The sequence below is a fragment of the Larus michahellis genome, chromosome 9 (assembly GCF_964199755.1).
Source record: "Larus michahellis chromosome 9, bLarMic1.1, whole genome shotgun sequence".
Classification (NCBI taxonomy): Eukaryota; Metazoa; Chordata; class Aves; order Charadriiformes; family Laridae; genus Larus; species Larus michahellis.
Genome location: NC_133904.1, coordinates 19273750 through 19290271, shown reverse-complemented (window position 1 = coordinate 19290271; position 16522 = coordinate 19273750). Strand labels below are relative to the sequence as shown.

Below are 16522 nucleotides of genomic sequence, written 5' to 3'. Positions count from 1 at the left end.
TACTTTTGGCATGCTTGGGGTCTGGAGGGAACATAAACATAAAAGCCCTGACTCTGTTAATTTTATGTTCAGCTGTGAGACACCTTTGTGCTTTCTGGGTTTTGTGACATTTTAGTGTTCAGGGTTGACCTCATTTATGTTCAGTTGCCCTACCTCCTGCTGGGTGGTGGGAAACCAAGTATGTCTGGCATTGCTCCTTCTCCCACTCTCTCTGTTTCAAGCCCATGTCCCTTGTATGTATAGGAAGACACAGTGCCAACCCTGTGCTGTACATCAAACCCCTTCTCTGGACTTTAGTCCCTGTAAGGGACCATTTCCATCTCTTTTCTGCTGCCTGTGTAATGCAAATGAAATGGGGTGCCCTGGGGCAGCTAATGTACAGGGGGATGTAACTACATGCATTAGAACACGGCTAAACATTCTCTAATCTTTTCTTTTCCATTTTAAAGATCTCATAACAGAAGAGTCTATTAAATCAGCTAATTGTAATCAGGACTTGTGGATTTGGCAGATTTCCCTTACTCCCTAACCAGCTTTGCTATTTCTGCCAAGCCACCCCTTCCTTTCCAGAGCTGACCCAGCACTTTGCAAGGCTGGACCCGAGACAGCTTGTCCCAGCTCTAGGAAACAGACCAATGGATTTCTTTCCACAGGCGTAATGAATTCTGCAAAATGGTTTGTTCTTCTTTGATTGTATTCATCACCTCAAGGGTAAAATTCACTCTTTCAGTGCAGACTTGCATTCCTTCCAGAATGGGTTAGGCTTCATTGTATTAGATGCTCTCCCTCCTCATCTTGCAGGAAAAGGGAATGAGAACACAGCAAAAGCATCAGCTCTATAACTTTTGTATGGATAAATCCCTGATGCTTTCTTTGCTGGAATATATTGCATATGAATGTGAACTGTTATACATTTCTTGGTCATTTGCTAAGAAAAAGAGGTATCCCACAGCAGGGGAGCAGCATAAGGTCTCTTATATTGCTCCAGCCCTGTTTTAAAGTATAGTAAACCTTTCTTAACCATGAAGCATGAGATTAGACTTCACTGGGGCATGTATCCTAATGGGAACTTGGCGCATTCTGTACCCTGCATTGTGCATATCTGGATTTATAGTTTGGTTCCAAGTGCCCTTGCAACAATTTGATCATTCAAATAAAGCACAAAACAAGTACATTCCCTTTTGAATGGATTAGGTGTCTGTGTGAATATGTTTGTACGTGTATATGCCTACCTAATTTATTTATCAGAGAGAAGCAATTAGTAGTAGTGACCTTGGCAATTTGGATGGAGGTGGTTTTTTTTTTTTAACATAATGCTGTAGATTTCATTAAGAGTTAAAATCCAAACAAGGTGGAAACAGGCATATACTGGCTATAAAGATGCATGTAATTTTCTATTTCAACCTTGCAAGCAAGATTATCTATATAGAAATAACTTCTAGTGAGATGATACATAGATAGAAAGCAAAGGCAGAGTTGAGGTTGGGATTTTTCTTTACTTTTGAACGAGGCTAATCTCTTGGTGCTTGACAGGGCTAGATATAGGCAAAGGAGGCAGCAATAGGCATGGCAGAATGGGCCCTGGCAGAGCCCTGAAAACCAGACTGGCAGCTGCTGCTGCCATGAGAGGAGATGAGAATGTATGAAACAGCAGGTACTTTGGGAAAATGGAGCATGTGAGCCTTTTCTGGATCCTGTTCACTTTTCTGTGGCAGACAAAGCCAACTCTGGGTGTAACTTAGGCACTTCATCCTCACGGCAGCACAACTTAGTTTGCATATGCTGATAAGAAGCCTTGAGCCAGCTCTGCTGGTTGGCTTGCATTCACTGTGCCTTCCAAATAAAATGTGTGCAATTATTCATTAGACACTTTGCATAAATCAAACAGATACTGTTTAAAAAAAACAACAAACTAACAACCTTCAGATAAAACTATTTTGTGAATGGTCACAGACATTCACTGATATTTACAGACAGATTAAATACTTAGACCTAGATGAAATGAAATATGAAAGATTAGCAGAACAACTGAGAAAAAACTCTGCTGTTCCAGTAGAGCAGCAAGCTGTGGACTCTTTGAAACCTGAAGACAGAAGGAGAAGCGGCAAGATAGAGAAATACAGGAGAATTTTTCCAGATGTCAAAGTTGCAAGAGAGGCTTTTGTGTTATTATGAGGCTTTGAAGGGACCTAGAAGCATCCAATTCTGAATTGGTGGACAAAGTGAGGGATAAAGACAGTCTATGAATAATCATCCCATTAATAAGTGTTGCTTTTACTTTTCCATGATTCTATCCAGAAAGAACTGTAATAATGTCTCCAATTGTTGTTGAGTCCAATGAATAAGTTTCTCCAGTGGCACGCATCCAATTGTTTCTGTCTTCTGGGCTTTATGAGATGGAATACTCTTCCCTTGCCCAGAAGCATGATCATTTCTGTGGCCACTAAACTGGCCAGTGATCTGAATTTCTGTGTTGGTGTCCAGACTGCAAATTCTTCCAAATATCTAAATAAATACAACAGAAGCTTATTTGCACAATTTTAGATGCAGCCACCTCAACATGACACAAATATTGATGGATTTGGCAGGAATGTTGCCATGCTAGGGGCAAAAATAAGTCCTCCTTCACTATTGCACTATGAGCAACAACACTGAAGTGCCACAATGTACAGCACTCAGTATCTGGGGATAACCCATCTATGTGATTAAATGTATGGTCAATTGATCTACATGTTACAATGCTAAAAAAAAAAATAAAAATCCACTTTAAATGTATTTCTCCCAGAGTTTCAGTAACTATCAATATGTTTAGATCCCTTTCCTGCTTGAAACGACTTCTTTGCATTACCTCTTTCTACCACTCTGACAAAGCACTGTGTGTCATTGATTCTTTTTCTATGCCCAGATTCAGCAGCTAGCATCAGGATTGAATGTCTCAGCAATAGTGTCATAGTTGAAAGTTGTGAATGTAGCAATAATGAAAACGTAAAATCAGTTAGGTCTATAGTGGCATCCTTTTTCTTGCAGGACAGAGCAGTTCAATGGGCAAGGACTGGCATTCTAAAGGTACCTGTCACCTAAAAAGGCCGACAGACCCTTGTTGCAATTTTGAAAATCAGCACAATTCCTGCTAATCTGTGCCCTTATCTGCGAAAAATCTGCCCATTACTGATTGACCTTGTACCTGTTGAAGTTGATGGCACAAATCCTGCTCAAGTCTTTGGGGCAGGATTAGGCCTTACCACAGCCTGCTTATGAGCACCAGCATCATTGCTTTCCTGACAAGGAGAAAGTACATAGTCAAGTGATGAGGCAGAGCCCTGTTTTGCAGCTAAGCAGGCACTTAAAGGTGTTGCTGAGTTAAGGCCATAAGATATGATAGTATCTGACCCCTGGCCTACCAGACATCACCTCTCTCTCTGTGCAAGTGTTTAAAGAATCTTAAAAATAGCTGTCATGGTGCTGAAGCAATAGCTACATCGCAGGATTAGTTGTTCTGTTTTATCAGGTATTTTTTAGAGAGCTGGGAACCACGACATGCGTGACACAATGTGCTGGGCTATTCCATTCAGTGCTGCTGAGGCTGCCAGAATAATTTTATGGAGTCAGGCAGCTGCAGTATTACAGCAAGTGGTACTAGACGGTACTATTAAACATAACCGTTCTGCCTTAGGGATGATTTCAGCATTCCTTCAATAATAGGTAACAGTACCAAACTAGAGATATCATACAAATTAGAAACACGGCTTGTCCAGAAATGTTTTATATCCCTTAAGTATTTAATTCAATTTTATCCTAATAGGAGTTTACCCTAGCAGTTCTACTTCAATTTTACTTAGTGTTACTTCATACTAATAAAAATGAAATGGTTAAATATTTCTTAACCACCTAGGGAGGAAGAAGTTTCTCTCCTGCAGCAACAGAACAGGCTCTGTAGTGTGCTTTCCACTGTCTGTGCCAGCCTTTGCCCTCAGAGTCTGGCATGCAAGCTGTGCAGATATCTCAATCTCTCCCTAGGAAGATGACTTTAGTTTCTTGCGTATTGTGCATGTTTGGGGGTAGGGAGCAAGTAGAAAGGAAAAAACAGGTATTTTCCTTAAGCACCTTGTTAAAGATAATGATTCGCTAAAAATATGAGAGATTTCTCTACTTGTTACCTGCCCAAACTGAACTTTTTCATCATTGTCTACTGCAGCCCAAGAATAACAGATGTGGGGAAAGCATTTGTAACTGCAGTTCATTTACAGGTCTAGGAACCTGGAATCCATTTTGTAAATATTTTGGTACTGTAGTTACCTTCCACAGACTTGTTAACATAACGTAGTCTTGTGCACTTCTGTTGCACAGCCTGATTTGACAGAGGGAGTTGAACAGGGGAGGGGGGAGAAGGGGAAGGCTGTGCAGTGCAGTGCAGCTTTGCAGCCACAATATGGAGTCATCTGTGCCATAGTGGTAACCACAGATCTCTGTGCCCTAACCACACAGCAAAGGGGACATCTGCCCCTTTGCCTAGGAGACAGTAAAAGGGACACCACCGATGCCCTGTGAATTGGAAATGGTTGAGCAGCGTCTGTCGTATATGTTTGCAATGGTTATATCTCATTTTTTGTGAGGCAGATATTAGCATTGGAGGATTTCCCAAAAACGGAAAACAGAAGTTGGTATTTGCTCTACCAGTTTATTTGAGTAACTGCAGGAGTAAGCTGATATGGCCGTGTCTCCTTCTAGAATGCGCTCTTGTTGAGTAATTGAGCATGTTAGCTGTAAGCAGGAGCAGTCTTTTCATGTTACCATTTACAATATGAATTCATTTTATACTTGGTATTCACCTCTATTTTCCCCTCTTTTTAATGCATTGCACTCTGGTAAGGCAGATTTCCATTCGTTTAGATGAAAGCTTTCCAAAGCTGAGACTGCAATCTGTTGTGAGCTAATGAGAGCAATTGGTTTTGCATGATCATAGTGCTCTCATGTTGAGGCACTGCTGAGTATAGGGAAAATGATTCCAAAGTATTTGAAATAATGCCGCCCTTCGACAGGAGTAGCATATGCACAGGTCTTAACTGAATGTTCTAATGAGTGTCAGAAAATTAAGAGTGTGTTCAAACCAGGATGTATCCTGCCTCATGAAACATGCAGGGATTATTATTGCTTTTCTGTTTGTAAGGTAGGTAGCGTGCCCTCAATACAGCCATCTTAAATGGTACACTGCTTCACTCCCCATCCTGCAGACCCAGGATGCACATGAGGCCCCCAATGTAACTCGCTCTTCATTTATCTGAGAAAGCAAAAGTACAGTATTGATAAGCCATAAGTCAGATTTCAGCCTCAACTCAGGTGGAAAAAAAAAAATCTAAATGCTGCTTCTAGTGAAAAAAGGGGAAATGAAGGCCAAATGAAAATGCAGCAGTGACATGGTAAGTGCATGAACAAAATCAAGATATCTCTGAATACGTGAAGGACTAGCATTTGTGGGGAAATTGGAATCCAAGATGCCATCTTATTACACTGCGTCAGAATTAATGGGAACTGAAATGACTAACATAAATCATTTAGTCTTGATCAATAGAATAATTTGTAATTTTACCCCAAAGTTTAATTTTAGCTCAACTCTGTGACATTCCATGTCAGTAACTAGTTTTCTCACGAGAGTTTAAGGAAAAACCTAAGCCTGTAACACTTGTCATTTCAGTGGTAAAGCAAAAGGCTTTGTCAGGGATTGCCCCTTTCAATTTCCTCTCAAATCACTGGAGTCCATGCATGTTAACACGTAGCTGAATCATGAGGTCTCAAAGGTTATGCTGCTCATATACCAAAGGGGCCAAGGCCAAAGTGCCGAGGATTTTGTGGCTTTCTATGCTTCCTAGTCAATGTCTGGAATTAGCAGTAGCTTATGTGGGACACTTTGGTGTCTTTTCAGTAAGTACTGATGTTCACATTACAATACTTGGAGATGGAGGTTGGGTGAGGTGCATCTCTGCCTAGAAGTCAGGGAAAAGGGTTGGAGATAGCTGGCTTTTTGACTAGATGTAGCTGGGGGCATAGTGCATGGCTGAAATCAGTGTATGTTTTGCTATAGCTTTTAGTGAGAGCTGAACTGTTAAGGGGCTGAATTCAGGAAGGCATGTAATGGCCTGTGTAGATAGACTTAGGTAGTGCAGACTGTAAAAGCACCTGAGCTATAAGTGCAAGACACGTAATTTATATGCTTTTTAAAATCTCATTTAAAGAGCCTTCTATCAAGTGTCTGTTCACATCACTGAGTGCCTAACTACACCTGGAACTCTGTCACTACACGCTTAGTTCCTTTGTACTTTTCCTCCTTGAAAATAACCATAAGCACTTTTCATTGAAGTCTATGACTTAAATCTTATTGAAGCAGAGCAGAAAACCCAATCAGCTTAGAGTCCTCTCAGGTGTCAAAACCTCACCCTTGGTGTCATCTGGGTTGTCCCACTGCAGGGAAGAGGGCCAGCACTGCAGCACAGGTACAGCCCAGCCCATCGCAAGGTACTCTCCAGCCTTATGTGACTGGAGATGTGCAACAGCAGTGAGTGCTGGGAAAACAGCTATAAACTAGTTACAGTTTGAAATAGCAAAGATATGAGACAAGGGGAAAAAAGCAAAAGGAGAGCATGGCATTAGATTTTCTATGCATTAGTGACTGTGGAGGAAAGAGTCAGTTACAACTTCATAGTTTTGCAAGGAAATTTATACTGCTTCAGAAAACTTGGCCACAGGGCAACAGTGCCTACCAGTCTCACAACTCAAAATTCTTTTCTGGCTCTTGGACAGGTTTTGCAGATGTTTCTTGTGTGCTTAGACACTGCTTCTGCACAGCAATTCAGTGAAGGAATTGTAAGCGTTCTTCTACCCGATGCTAAAGTACAGCCTTCTAACAGGGGAGCTATGCTTATCACCAGTTCTGTTTTTTAAATGTAGAATGTTTGAGGGGAAAACAATCCCAAAATAAAACCAAACAAATCCCATGAAGTAAGATGCTTTTTGTTTATACTTGTCAGTTGGAACCATGTCAACAATGAACAGCTCTCAAGTTTTTGTGGAGATTTTAACACCATGGTGTAGACTAGATTCTGCTACCAGGGCCCAATTCATACACCTCAAGTAAGCCTGGATACTTCAGTGTGTCTCCCCAAGAGGAAACAGCTATTGCTTCAGTGAGCATGGCCAGCTTTTGTAATAGCGTGATTCATTTCCCCCCAGAGAACTCAGAACTGTGTTTGTCATAACATCAAGTATTTGGAAGTTATGGTTGTTATCTGCACTTTTACGGCTGACTTGACAAAAGATGTTAAAATTAATTTGACACATGTCGATGCTTTTGAGAAAATTATGCCCTATTGTTGATAAATTCAAGGACTGAAAAACATGGAGATGATGCACTTTTTGTCTTCCTCACTTTTAAATGAGGTATTCAAGATAGAGCAATGAGATTTTTCTGTCTCGCCTTTTGGTAGGTTTTTGATGCATTGGTTGCTTTATCATTTCATATTCTATCTACTCATTTATAAAACTTCCAGTTGTTTGACTTACTTTGTGCATATTGTTAAAATCAGAAGAAGGTTAAAAAAACCAAACCTAGGGACAAATAGGTGTGGGCCTATATAATTCTGGGGACTCCTTAAGTAAACTCATTAAATGTCTACTGTTTCACTGATAAAACTTATGTAAAATGTTATTTTTACCTATGATCTTGAATTTTCTTCTGAGTTTGTTACATGCCCCTGATATCCTGCAGAAGAATTAAAGCATCTGCAAAAAAAAAAAATAAAAAAATTCCCTTCTCTCCTTCACTCTGAACTGGCAAAAATTGAAACCAACAGCTGTTCCAGAGCCAAAAAGAAATTAAAAACGTGTAGCAGGTGGCACCATGTATGTATGTCTAATTGCAGTCTAACAATCTGCTAGCCAGTTACTAAATAGTGAGGAATTTGATTGTGATTCAGGCAAAGAAGGGTAGCAAAGAGAATGGGAAAGTGAGAGAAAAAGTTTTGGCCCAGGAAGTCAGCATCTTTATAGAAGAGAGTAATGAATGTAATGAGGAGCAGTGAGTCATGACATTTCTTTTTTGACGTGTTCTCCTCTTGACTAGTCACTCTCTAGAGAAACTGTCTATAGGTGCTGAGAATACTGGTAAAATGATGACATGTCCAGTATAGGGCTCAGTACAAGTAAACCTGATGGACTTTCTGTCAGGTGACATGCAGGTCATGGTTCAGAGACTCATGCAAAGCAGTGGTATGTGTGCTTCTGGGGCTCCTTTCACATACAGAGCATCTCTGTCTCCTCTCCTACCCCTTGAAGGATCAGTGATGTGAACGTACCTTTTCATTTGCAAAGTCCTGATGGCAACTCATTCAACTGTGTGAATGGACTGTTTCCACACAGCTTTCTGCAGCCTCTCTCCAGAAAATACAATTTATTTGGGTTCTGATGATGACCAAAAGCCAAGTATTATGCCTCTCCCCTCTAACATAAAGAAAACCTTTGCTTGAAACACATTGTGTGGGAGGATTTGGATGAGGGCAGAGAAACTTTGCTCCTTTAAGACAAGGAAGAAAGAACTGTCCTCCTTGAGGTCTGAAGTAAAAGAAACCAGAAGAAATTCAGAGCTGCAAAATGCATAGTCTTGCAATTAGGAGCAAGAACAAAACCCTCTTCACCAAAATGTGAGCCATTTGGGGGGAGTGGCTTAGGTGTAACAGTTAATCATCAGATCACCATGAGCAGTCCTGAAAAAGACATATATTGGGGGAATCTGTTTCCCTCAGATACAAGGAATATTCCCGCTTTTATACAAAGCGCTACTGAGATCTCCTGTCACAGGCAAGGATAGAACTGTTGCCTTCTACAAGACTGTTATGTTTATCTGTTGTCCTCTGTAGAGCATTGGAGGGTGAACACTGTTGGGAAGGAAGAGAAAGAATTGTGTGAGGTTCAGGAAAATGTCAGTAAGTACAGATGAGCCTGGACTAGCCATGAATAAATTTAGCCTGGAAGGATCACAGCTTTCCTCTGGGAGAAGCAGAGCTGAAACCTGACTTCTTTTCATGATGCAGCAGGGATAAGATGATAATGGGGAACTGGATAATGCAACATTTGCACTAGAGAAGGATCAACCTCAAAGAGGGAGGAGGCCTCTTCCAGCCCTGCGTTCCTTGTCCAAAAATGGCATAATCTGCAAACTTGCTTTGTATAAATAGTCTGGGCTTCAGAGAGAAACTCCAATACCAACAGTAGTTGCTGGTAACAGAAGAGGGATCTCTAGACAGTCATACACAGCCAAAGCCTTATCTTGACTTGGCTGCTGCTTCTGCTTCAAACATCTGCAAGAATGGGTTTAGAAAATGGATTTGATACATTAAGACCAGCTGGATTTGGAGATGGCAGATACCTGATGGGCGCTTGACTTCTATGAGAGGAGGAAAATGGAATACTGGAGTAATGTGTAATCTGCAACAAGACAAAAGATAAAAGATGAAAATTGTAATGAGGCAATGCTATCTACTAAATGTTTTAATAAGATTTTGAGATGCAATGTTCCAAGCCTGCTAATTAGCTTTCTTTGGCCAATATTTTACGGTGTCTCAGTTGCATAGAAATGAGAGTGAGAAGAACTATGATAAATGTATTTATATTCTGACTAGCACCAGTATAGATAGAGAAATAAAAGGGTGGCATGGGAATTGTGTTCTATAAAAGGATCAGTATTGAAAAAAAATCTAGTAAAAATGAGAAAGACTTGAAATCTGCTTTGGGAGCTCTGAGGAAGAAAATTGCTACTGTTCTTGATGTTACAGTTTTTATGTGAGATGTTGATTAAAAAGAAACATAAATGAAATGAACAAGAATATACCAGCAGTTCTCTCATAAAAGAACTTTCTTAAAGCACTGTATTTTTTTGTGTGGAGCCTAAGCGCCCTGCAAAAAAGATGTTCAGGGTGGATAGGAACATTACTGTTGGAAACTCTGGAGTCACAATTGCTAAGATGGGGCAAAGCTAGCATGGCATGTATTTGGCATGTGATTCTCTTCTCACTTGTGCAGTGAAAGTCTGAAGTTAGCAGGATTACACAGAGGTAAAGCCAGCATGACTGAGAGGAGGGATCATCAGCCCGTTCCCAGCTGCTCTGTTGCCAGGGTCTGATGGTGATTTATTTTAATGCTGAGCTTTTCACTGACCCCCCCCAAAGGTATAATTTGTTTGCATTTCCTGTGATCAAACCAATCTTCCATCCTATTGTCAGTCATACAGTGACAGCAATCCTCAGTTAATTCTCCTGTTTGATGCTATCTTACCATATAGATTAAACCATAAAGGATCTCATAAGGATCTCATTGCCTGGAGGACATGAAGTGCTGCTAACATGAACTGATTTATGAAATGCTTTTCCAGAGTTTCACTGGGCAGCACACTGAAGACGCTTTTCAAAAATATTTAAAATCAAAGCATTCAGTATAATAGCACAAGCCAAAGAGTTCTCTTTTCCTTTGTTTGCCACTCTTTGCAGTGGGTGAAATGTTCTCCTGCATAGTCCCAATAAGATCATGTACCACTGAGACCATCCTTGAAGGGCTCGTTATCACTCTAATTGTTGCAACATCTCTCTGATACCAGTGCAATACTTCAAAAAGAAAAAAAAAAAAAAACAAAACAAAACAAAAAAAACAAACCTAAAACCCTGTAATTCATTTTGCTAGTTTCCTTTGGAAAACTGATGCAAGCCCAGGGTCGTTAGGGTTCTCCACAACTTCCAAGGGGCTTTGACTCAGATCTAACAGAAAGCAGAAGAGATTTGAATTATATTCTTAGAGGAGGGCAAATTGTTGACAGGTGAAGTGAGGCAGTTGTTAATGACCTTCAGCTTGCCTGAAACAGTGGATCTTTGAGTTGACAATGTGGGTTAAGTGTTTGGGGGCTGGAGCTCCTCTGGCCTGACTGCCACTTTAGCTGCTGTTGAATGCCAAGCACTTCATTGCTTTAGAAAGTTGCTGAGCAGTTAATTGCAGAGTACAAGATTTTAATTACATCAGATCAGTTCTTCTTCCCAACTTCAGCCAATCCCAGTAAACAGCAAATAAGAGCGAACAGCACACACATTGAGGGTGCTGCTGCTACGTAGCTCAATAATAGGAATATCAGAAGCCAGAGTACTATGCTTATTAGTGTCTGTGCCATTTGCTGGCCTTCAGTTTGCTGATGAGTTCTGCTTAATTAAAAGCAGCAGGAACAAGTAGATGGCTTTCTGATCCTGGCCCTACTATCTGAGGAGTGCTGATGAGGCAGACGCTGCTCTGGCACCGAAACAAAAAGCAATCTCTGTCCTGGAGGCCAGATATGGGATTCTCTGTGAAAGAGTAACAGCATCTTTCTGGTGGTTTTAGCTCCAGAGATGCTTGGCAGGGGCTGGCCCATGCACTCCCTGTATTTACACAACTGATCATCTGCACATAAGTGGATGAGGGATAGAACAAGACTGCTGCCCAGGAAGTTTCTTTTATTATTTATTCAGGTGGGAGGAAAATACAGAACCTGCTGGATCACCTAGCTGGTTTCACACTCAGCTCTGAGGATGGTACTGCTGATCATGAAGGAAAAGCTGTGCTTCCCACAACAATGGCCTGGAAAAGATATTCCCTGGTATCTCTTCTTTGTTCTGTCCATGCTGCTGCTTATAAGACTGGTGCTAGAAGAAGCATTTTCCAGAGCTTTCATTGTATTTTTTATTTTAATTGAGACAGATTAAGTGGCAAAAGATATTTGTAAGTGATGGAAAACAGAGGGAAGCATCTTCTACACTACATGCATGGGTAACAAAAAACTCACAAGTGTCCCAACAGCTGAAGTATTCGGTTCTGCCATGGTTTCGGGTACTGCGAAGCCTCAAGTGAAACATGTGCTGCAAAGTAAATTGCAGCCTGTTTTCTCTTAAGTGTTTGGGGTGGAGGAGGTTCCCAGCACACAAGTGCCATGTGTTCCACATTGCCTGCTCCAGTGGGAGGCTGCTGGCCCTGGGGGATGAGGGAGGGAGGCTGAGGCTGGATTCAAATTTAAAGCTCGCCTAAGGGAATGAAAGAGGATGAGATAGCTAAACAATAAAGGGTTTAATTTCGTCCTACCCACTTAAGCAAAGTTCCTCACCATGTAACAATTTTTACAAAGTGCCAGAGAATCTGTTATGGTCATGTGAGCCTATTTCTACTTTTCACAATGGGAATATGTGTGTGACAGCAATAACTTCAAATTGTTTTTCTTTATATAGTAATATCTGGCCAGATGTTTAAACTCTTTGTGTTTGGGAGCAGTAGTTAAAGTGTTTGTTTTCTCATATCTATGGATTCCCTGACTTGGGAGGAATTTTGTCAAAGAAAATCCTTGCCTTTCTCACACTCTTTCTGCTCACTGCTGTGAGCTGGTGTTGTTTTCCAAACACTTTTAACCTACTTTGCTACACTTCTCTGCTTGTAAACCATTAATGGCAGATATTTAATGCCGGGGGAGGGGGCGGGGGGGCAATCCACAAAATCTCCTAAAGCTGCTGCTTCATCCCAGGGTATAATTACAGTATCCTGTGACTTTCTTCTGATTTTCTTTTAAATGAAATTTCAGACAATCAATTTCAAAGTAACAAAACTGTCACTGCCTGTTTTCATCCTTTCTCGCTGCTCCCCAAGACAAAAACCAGCACCTCCACAAAATTCTCAGCCTTTTCCCAAAGTTGCCTGAAGTCTACAGACTCTTTACACTGGCTCAGATCAGATTTTTCTTACTGGTATTGATTTCACTGACATTCCAAATGACTTTTGTTCTCCAAATATTCTTTGTGTATCTGTGATAAGGGAGGTAATCACAGTTCATCTGTATGAAGCTTTGCAGGGTCAGGGCCGTAGCAGGCCCTATTTTTCAAATGGAAAGGAAAAATGCAGAACGCTTTCTCATCTCAGAAAATACCTCTGCAGAAACAAAACAACTTAGTGGACAGAAAACTACAGCCTAGCTGCTGAAATTCTGGGCCCTTCTAAAATGAAATTTTAGAAAGAACTGTCCTTCTGTATGCAGAAATGCTGAGGGCAGTCTAAGGAAGAAGAGTCTAGCTTTTAGCTTTGCTTCAAATGTTGTACTTCAGTATACCGAAAGCAACATCTGTTTCTTAATTAGCTGCTGATGATTAGTGCTACCACTTTGAAATGTATTTCACTTAGATGTAACTGTCATGATTACATGTCCTACCCATCAAGATACAGAGGCCAACCCCATCAGTGTGCCACCCTCATGTAGAAGAAATGTTCAACCAAATTTTACTACACAGAGGATATACTTTTTTGTTATTAATGAGTCTTCTTTTTAATCTTTAAACTGCAAGGACTAGGTGAAGCTGCTGTCCAGGGACAGACTGGCTGTCTGTTTTAACTTCCTGCAAAGCAGGGATATTTCCAAGTCAAATCTTAAGTCAAATGAAGTCTAGGCGAAAGCCGATACAAACAAGTAGAGATTCACTGTGTATAATCTGGAGAGGAGGAAGTCAGCTGGAGGCTGCTGTTCTTATGCACTTCACACACCCCTGCGCGTGCAGCATAGGATCCCTCTACCTGACAGCTCCCGCAGCAGAATTCCCCACCCAGAACTGGAGCATGGCTCACTCCTATCTCGTGTTGCAGTGTCTGCCCGGGAATGGGGCTGGGCTGGGGCCAAGGGAGGAACACAGAGAGGAAAGCCCCCACACACGACTCCTTGGAGCTGCCTTACGCTCATGGGCTCTCACAGCCTGTCACGGTATGACAAGGGTGTGGCCTGCAGGCAACTGCATTTGTTGTTCAACTCTCCTTCAGTGACACCTCAGTCTTTGTAGCTCATGGCATGGGAAATACAAGGAAGTGATGTCTGCCAACACATCTGTTTTTAAAGTGTTAAACACTCTGAATCAAGATCTAGCATGTTTTGACAAGGTGAATTATCCTTTTTGAAATGTCCTTGGCTCGCTGCCTTGTTCGTTCTCATGAGCCTTGTTTGTACTAGCAGGTTGCTGCTTTAACACAGCAATGTTGTCTGGTGCATTTAAGTTTCAAATGTACTGTACCTGCAGGACACACTGCAACCAGCTAGGAAGCCCTGAGAACATATATTTCAGGTGCGTTAGAGCGCTAATCCTTCCTCTCTTTTCAGATTAAGGTTGTTTCTGATCTGTGCTCTTTGGGGAAGGACTCTCTTGTGTGTGTGTGTCTGGGTTGGGGGGAAAGGTTATTAAGAGCTACTTGTTTAATATAACCTGCCAGTAAGTGTTAATGCAGTGCATAGATCAACCCCGACATACTTTTGGAAATCAAAATTGCCTTGTTGCAGGTTTCTGCACAGCTATTGGAGTGTGGTATGGCACAGTTGTAGAGGAAACTCTCAATATTGCTATTCGTGCAAGTCATGGGCCATGGCATATGGTGTTTAAATCCTAGGAATCACTCAAAGAATAACTAGTGACATTGTAATGCCTGGTTAAGGTGGTGGTAGTAGTTAGTTGTCCATTTGCTGACTCATAGACTCTCTTTTTCAGGAATAAAACAATGTATAAAATGACAAAAAAATGGCACAGATTCATAGCTTCTCTCAAATTGGACTTTTTGAAATGGGTGTAAATGTATTTTATCAACAGTTGAAACACATTCCTTCCGTGGACAAACATAGTGACAGGACTCTGTACTAGGGAACTAAATCTGTTTTGTCTCTTTCTCTTTAACCTTGATAGAAATGATCCTTACTGAATTTAAGTTTTGTGGAAACTTGTTTGCTTTACAAAGCCTCATTTTCTTTTGAAAATAAAAAATATGTTTAGATTTAATCTTTCATATTTAAATTTATTTAGAGCACAATGAGGATATAGAGAATATCTTTTCTCAGTATATGTGTTATTCACTTTACAGGCATCAATATAACCTTTATCTGCAACAAATTCATTTAGGATATATGAGAATTACCGTGAAATTAGACTACATTAAGCATGGGACCAAAGTGCAGAAAACGTTCTTCTATCAAGGCTACCAAAACAGAGATCATTGCATGAAGTGCTTTGATATTTATTCTTTTGTTTCTAAGCACAGAATCTGAAATCAACAATTCTTTGTAGATGAGGAGCAGCTAATGACTCTGGGCTTGTCTAGTTTGGAGAGAAGGAGGCTGAGGGACAACCTCATTGCTTTCGACAGCTTCAGAGGAGGGGATGTGGAGAGGGAGGTACTGACCTATTCTCCCTGGGATCCAGTGATAAGACATGTGGAAATGTTTCAAAGCTGGGCCAGGGGGAGTTTAGACCGGACATTAGGAAGCGTTTCTTTACCGAGAGGGTGGACAAACACTTGATCAGGCTTCCTAGAGAGGTGGTTGATGCCCCAAGCCTGTCAGTGTTTAAGACACATTTGGACAATGCCCTTAATAACATGCTTTAACTTTTGGTCAGCTCTGAAGTGGTCAGGCAGTTGGACTAGATGATCGCTGTAGGTCCCCTCCAACTGAAATATTCTATTCTATAAATTATAAAGTTGCACTGCCCGATTTTATATTTACCCTGAGGAAAATATAAGCTATAATTCTCAAATTTCAGTAACTGGGGTATATCCTGCTACAAGCCACAGCATAATAACTCTATAAAGCCATGAGATGAATGGTGGTCATTAGTGCTGCAACACAGCACATCCCTGTGAAAACTGATCTGCTTGGTGGACTTTTTTTCAGAAAATCCGAAGAAGTATTTCCCTGTCTGAGTGGCAAGAAGCCTGCCCTGAAATCAGGCCTAGATAGATGTATTGAGGGGAACAAGCAACGGAAGTTAACCTCAGTGCAAGACAAGGAATGCAGGTTTCAGGAAGGAAAGCTCTTTCATCACATTTAGAGGTGTTGATTACCTTGCAGTCATATGAATCTACAACATGCTGATGCAGTGGCCTACAGCATGAGCTCTCCTACCCATGTCAGATTTCTGTTTCTGGAAATCATGAAATGTTCATGTTTTACAGACCTAGCCTGGTAAGTGAAAGCCCGGGCTGTTTTCCTAAATAAGAAGTCAATCTTCCACAACAGAAGAGTGACCTGAACATGTTGACCTGTGGCCAGCTCTAGGTCTGGTTTCCCCATATCCCAGAGTTCTTGAAAGAAACGTAGAGTATGCAATACAGAGCTGCAAATCCTGGGACATATCATAGGAATTTTTAGGTTTTCATTGTGTTCAATCCTATAAAACTGACGTGAAACATCTACTAACAAGGCAGTTTATACACCAGTCCCTTGGATATGTGTTCCTTCTGTCTAGCTACAAAGTTTGCTCCCACCCACGTGTTCTTCCCCTCTAATGCTGTTCAAGAGAGTCAGATCTGGGGAGAAATCGCTAGGCTTTCTTCCATGTTCAAGATGAGACGTATCTACCCTTTAGGGAGAGCGTTTTTAAGTTCTTTTCACAATTATATTTGCTTTATGTCAAATCGTCGTCTTTTCCTTTTTCTTCTCCAATTATGCATT

The 16522-nt window shown here is 41.0% G+C and overlaps 1 protein-coding gene across 2 annotated transcripts in view; it reads left to right on the top strand.

The window, feature by feature from the left end:
- Positions 1 to 16522, top strand: part of LOC141748982 (C2 calcium-dependent domain-containing protein 4C-like) — a 30458-nt gene that overhangs the window by 6047 nt on the left and 7889 nt on the right. The gene's annotated exons all lie outside the window — the stretch shown is intronic.